Genomic DNA, 6423 nt, shown 5'->3' with positions numbered 1-6423 from the left:
ATTCAATTTGAAATAAATTTCATTTAGCTTATTTACCTGTGGCTCAGATGCATCATTATTAGAACCTTCCACATTGATTTCAGCTCGTAGTCGTTTAGCCACAGCTCTATAGCCTTGTTGGAAGCCAATTCTCTTATCCTCTTCTATGAGGCATCTCTTGAACTCTGAACCTTGCATTTTTGCATGGTATGGTGAATTTTACTTGCATTGTTTCATCAACCAATGGAGGGTAGTTAAAATATCAACAGCAAATCATCTATATCCATCACAATATAATAGGAGAAAAATCGAGCAGTTTTGATGGAGCAATCTACTATATAAATGTTGTGTGTTTGTATCCTTTGCTTGTACCAACATATTTTCTCCAAATTCTTAAGTTGGGTAAGAGTTAGTTCAGCTCTTTGGAAATAAAAATGACTGTAAGTGCTGCTACATTCCCTCATTCTTTCAATCACTGCCTTTATTCTCAACTATTGGAGGAAAATTCAGCCTCAACCATGGCCTCCATTTGTGAGATTTCTTCATATGAGGATTTTGTGAACGAAGAGAAAAGTAAAATATTAGTGATTGGAGCCATTAGTTATATTGGTCACTTTGTTGCTCTTGTAGCTGTAAATGCAGGCCATTCTACTTATGCTTTCATTAGACCCATCACTGCCCATGATTCTACCAAAGAAAAGTGCCTCCATGAATTGAAAGATTCTGGTGTTAACATTGTCTGTGTATGTCACTAGCTCTATTCATAACTAAGATTTTTTGGTAGATATGTATGGCACAGTTGTAAAGTGTGTGTACTTGTTTAAAATATTGATTTTATAGACTATAGATTGTTTTGATTGGTCATATAGGTTTAGAATATATGATTAAGCTTTGCTTGTTTATTCATGGTAACTACTATTGCAGCTGTTTGCTAAATTGTTAGATAGCAGTCATCTCACAAACAATCATGTTTGACTGTCTTGTTGTGAAGTTGGGTATTTAGAAATTATGTTAAGAAGGGGTGTTCGGTCAGTGATCTCCTTATCAATGAGTCTAATTTGGTTGAGATCATGAGCTATATTATAGTTGAAAAAATTTGTGTTGTAATGGGTTTTATTAATGTCTACATGTTCTGTAATGGGTCTTATTAATGTGCATGTATATTATAATGGGTGTTTTGCAGGGAGATTTAAGTGATCATAATTCAATGGTAAAGGCCATGCAAGGCATTGATATTTTTATTTCAATTGTGGGTGGTGGTCAACTTACAGATCAGCTTAAGATTGTAGACGCCATTAAAGAAATTGGCACTATTAAGGTTAGAACATAGGACCCTAACATTATTACCATGAATGCTTGTTAACTGTAATAGACTTAAGAATTGTTGAACTTTGATGCAGAGGTTTCTTCCTTTGGAATTTGGGCATGATATAGATAGAGCCAATCCAGTAGAACCAGGGCTAAGCTTTTACAAAGAAAAGAGAGTTGTTAGGAGGGCAATTGAGGCATCCAACATTCCATACACTTACATCTGCTGCAATTCTATTGCTAGGTGGCCTTACTTTTATCATACCCATCCCTCTGAGCTTGCTCCTCCCCAAGATCAGTTTGAAATCTATGGAGATGGAAACATCAAGGGTGAGATTTTAAATAATTTTATATTAGTAAATGAAGGAATCTTCACTAATCTAGATTGCAGAGTCTGACTTCAATTGTTGAATTGTTTATATTGAATATGAAAATCCACTACTGTTATTATATTTTATTGACCTATTTATAATTGATGAGCTAAATAAGGGAGTCCTAGCATTTCCCATCACATTATATAAAAAATTTGATACAATTTTTCATTTGGTAATACTTACAACTCTTGCTTGAAGTTTCAAAAAACCACCAGAGCCAAGCTTGTGTGTCCCGTGCTTTTCTAGTCTTGCCTTTGTTGCCTTTGATGTGTCAAGCAATCTATGAAAAGTTTAAAATATGTTAGATAGTATAAATATAGAGGTTAATTAGTACATAATTAGATTCTCAACAGTATCACATACCTTTCTGTACTCTCCACTGGTGTAATATTATTTTTCTTGTCAGCTTTATACTTTCCATCCAAAATTAGAGCCTGCCACTCAGCCTTAGGAACATAGGGCGGACGCTCGTACTTGGGGTTATCCCGTAAATTTTTTCTGTACTGGTCCCTAATATACTTCAAACATAAACCAGCTTTCTCAAGGAGCTTGTTTCTCTCAAATGCACGAGGTCCAAAGAGTTGGGTCATGCTCTCTATAAGATCATCCTTCAACGGTTTGCATTGGTTATTACACCTTTTAAGTAAAAAAAAACATGTTAGACTCACAAATGAAGTGAAGCTACCTTTAATATAGTTCAAGAAATGGATGAAAAGGAAAACTATTATAGCAATGATATGAAATCAAAATAGTGGTTTGGAGTTTTAGTTAGGATATGATGTTCCACCAGGTACGCATGGTGGGCCCGAATATTTGCAAACACTCATCACCAAGTTTTCTTCAAAAAAGATCATTCCCTACAAAACAATCATGGGATCATTAGTTCATGAAGAGTGATCAAAAACTAGATTACTATTATATCACTATAGAATAATAATAACTTTAAAGTACCTAGAACTTTGGCTACTTTTAATGGAATGCCTTCATCGTTGCTGACGATCAATGTAACATCCTTCACCGTTCCCGTACTAGGAACATAGGAACATCCAAGAAATGATGCTACAACTCCTATTGCAAAAAGTTTCATAAGTTTCATAAGTCTTTGTCACGAAGTATAAAAGAAAAAATGATAATTGATGTTAAAAAGTTGTAAAATAAAATTGTTTGTTGCTATCATAAGAGAGAAAAAGAGGGATTTGTGTACCAGCAAATGGTGCAATAGTCGATGCATGTAAGCTGCGTGTTGCTAACTCAGCAGTCGAAAAGAGATTTGTGGTTGTCCTGGATGGAGGCGGCATCATCATAGGATTCAATTGATGTGAAGCTAAAGAATAAAATTGTTAGACCATGCATAAATATAGAATGCATGGACTAGCATGGACAAGATTGTTAGAGCATTAAAAAAAGGATTGTTCGAGCATGTATTGTCAATGATTATGATCATTCCTATATATATTCAGTGGAAAACAGAAGTGGGGAATGAAACATGCGATCTACCTGAACCACCTGCAGCACCCTCATCATGGGAAAGGGGCTCAAAATCACATAAAAAACTCTGTAAAGACAATGCATCCATATTTTAATTAATGTCATAAAAGAGCATAACATAAAAACCATTATTGAACTCTTGTTATAATTAAAATTTTCATTAATACTTACTTTTAAGGTTTCAGAGGTGTGCATCAATTCAGCTCCCCTTTCTCTTATTTCCTAAGTAGTAGGCTTTATGGTTGCCAAACGTAAAATTTCTCTGCCAATTTTCTTTAGCAACTTTTTAGTCGAACCGATCGGGTCATCGGTGTCTGCTAAATCAATATAAAAAGGGTCCTCCTTAGGGGGGGGCTACTGATCAGGGACTGCAGGTTCCTTTCCCTCCCTCCGACCACTGGCCCTCTATGAAAACAATAGTATTAGTATTATCAAAATTACTCCAAAACAATGAAGAAAACAACATTAAAAAAATAACATTTTGCTTCTATCTAGTTTGCACAATTACAATGAGTTTTACCTGCTCGTGTGTAGATGAGTCGGGAACATCGCTAGCATCCCCTCCAGGTGGTTGCTCCATATTGTGCCCCTGTGTCAAAGATCAAGTATAAAAATGTTAGCAAAAAATTTATTGACTAAATGGTATGTTGGAGTCATTGATTAGAAGTTGGTTTACTAGTATGTACCACCTCCATGATAGTAGCCTCGTTTGTATCTATGTGGTTCAAATTGTAATCAATAAGAAGCTCTTCCCCTGCACGTATTGATTTTATCGCACAGATGAATACACAATTTCCCTCGTGCACCTCAAATATGCAATTGGGTTGCTTTATAGTTGACCCAGGTCGTGTACTATTTATAAAACTCGTAATATTCCCTGTTGCTTTTGGCCTTCCATCAATGTATATAGCCACACTTTTACTTTGATTATTGTCTTGCTGTTGTATATAATTTTCTGAGAGGGCATACCTACGCATACTTTTTTTATATTTAACAATATGCATCCAAATTTTGTAATTGTAACATGGTCCAACATACTCCATCAATTCAGAAACTATTTTGTAAGACACCTTTATGCCGTCCATAGAAAATAGGCCCAAACCATGTCGTGATGATGGTGCTATGCGATATATCCTCTCGTTAACACAAAAATCAGTATTAATTGGAGGAAGTTCCTTGGGTACCCAATGTTTCTGTAGATGTTGGTACCTCAAGGGCACCTCGATGTCACCTTCCATCTCATCATCATAAGAACATGACCCCCCTTGAGCAAGGAAAAATTTCATGCGTTTATTGAATTTCCTTCTAGTCCTTTGACCTCTAGTTAATCTCCCTATTCTAGATAAACTGCATGTCTCACTTTCCTCTTCTATTCCTATATTTCCTTCACTCGAGGAAGACACTTCTGACAAATACCTATTCACTGGTACTTGCAAATGGGAGAGATCTTAGAAGACATCAATCTTACTATTGATAAGTGTATTAAATAGACTGTCTATAAGGAGTATTGACTTATACTTGTCGATCCTTGAGACTGTGCAGGATGCTCCTAAAAGGGGTTCAGTTTCCTACAAATGTAATTCAATTATTGTGAGCATAATCACATCCATCATTAGCATCACATAAAATTTAAAAAAATTAAAAGGTACACAATAAAACACTTAAATCAGGCTCACATTATAAGCCTACTAGGGAAGTAGGCCTACTGAAGGGCTAAAACTGGGTTTTTGTATCAGCTGATGAGTTGAGGGCTTAGTCACCTTGGGGACATGCTATTTGAAGTTTTTTGATGTGTGTGGAGGTGGACGAAACACCTAGTTAAGGTGAAGTCAAGTTTGGCACCTATTGAGGCATTGTGAGCATTTGATAGTTTTTTGATTAGATTGCTTAGATGAATCTATTGGATGGATTGAGGGACATTCATGGGATTATTCCAAAGATGTAGAACCTAAGGTGGCATAAGGATTTGGTGTGCACTCTGATAGGTTATGGAGTTTTCTTGGATCAAGGAGAGGGATCTTATGAAGATGCTTGGTTGGTGTTGTGAGAACACTATGGAAGTCCCTCTTGTTATGAATGATGGCAAGACCACCTAGGGTCTCTGCATCACCTACGGAGGTAGAATTATTAACCAACAAATTGGGTAAGCACTTATATTATGTTTTGCCTATGATATTCTAGGTACAGCTCCCTTTTATAGATATTTAATGAATTCCCTTTTCTAAACTAAACACTTACAAATGCTTTTGACCTGAAAGAAAATAAGGCTCAATATATTCATGCATCAATATGTGTTTTAAATAGGTTTATTTAATTAATTTAGATTAATAGTTAATTTAGATTAGCAGTATTCTATTTGTAGTTGAAACTTGTAGCTTTTAAATAGATAATGAATAAACTATGTAACCATATATATAAGACAAATATATTTCTATCAAGAAATGAATATTAAATAGATTAAGGATTGATGGCATACCTCTAAATTACATCGTCATCATCCTCGTCGTCATCATCATCATCATCATCATCATCATCATCATCATCATCATCGTCGTCATCCTCGTCATCATCATCATCCTCGCCATCATCGTCGTCGTCGTTGTCATCATCATTGTTGTTGTCATCATCAACATCAACATCATCTTCATCATCATCATCAGTAGCAGCATCATCGTCATCATCTTCTTCTTCTTCTTCATGAAAATTTTTGTCAGGAATATCATCCAATAACTTTCGATCGTGATCACCATCTACATCTTCTACTTCTTCAGTATCTTCTTCTTCCATCGCATTATACTTTAGTGGCCTTCCTCTTGGTTCATGTCTAATAAAAAATGACCAACCCAGTTTATGTGGAACCTCTGAGTAAAATACCTACTCACATTGGCTTGGAAGAACATATGGCTCATCTCCAACTGGCTCAAACGACCTTGTATTAACCATTGTAAATCCATTATCATGTTCAATAACAGTTCTATCAGGATCATTTGGATTAAGTCGTAGCCTGTACCATTTGATAATGAAGAGTACTAATTTGAAGGAACTAAAGTCACACTCAAGTATCTCATCCAAAATGCCATAGTATCTATTTTCAGACTCTTCAGGATGTAAGTCATTTCTAGATGAAATATTAGTCACTTGAAAGACTGTAGCTATTCCTAAATCACAAGTTTTCTTCGTGTCATCCAACACTTTGACGCGAAATTTCTGACCATTACAAAACATAGCCTTGTGGTGTTTAACTTGCAATAATATGTGAAACATATCAAAATTA

General features: G+C 35.5%; 1 pseudogene; it reads left to right on the top strand.

Annotated features, from left to right (window-relative positions):
- The first annotated feature begins 413 nt into the window (after positions 1-413).
- On the top strand, positions 414-1685 carry LOC149577644 (leucoanthocyanidin reductase pseudogene; annotated as a pseudogene).
- The last annotated feature ends 4738 nt before the right edge of the window (positions 1686-6423 follow it).

Source organism: Cupressus sempervirens, chromosome 1 (genome assembly GCF_028749045.1).
Source record: "Cupressus sempervirens isolate cs-2001-9-10 chromosome 1, ASM2874904v1, whole genome shotgun sequence".
Taxonomy (NCBI): Eukaryota; Viridiplantae; Streptophyta; class Pinopsida; order Cupressales; family Cupressaceae; genus Cupressus; species Cupressus sempervirens.
The sequence above is the reverse complement of the archived record's forward strand: the minus strand, read 5'-3'. Positions and strand labels throughout refer to the sequence as shown.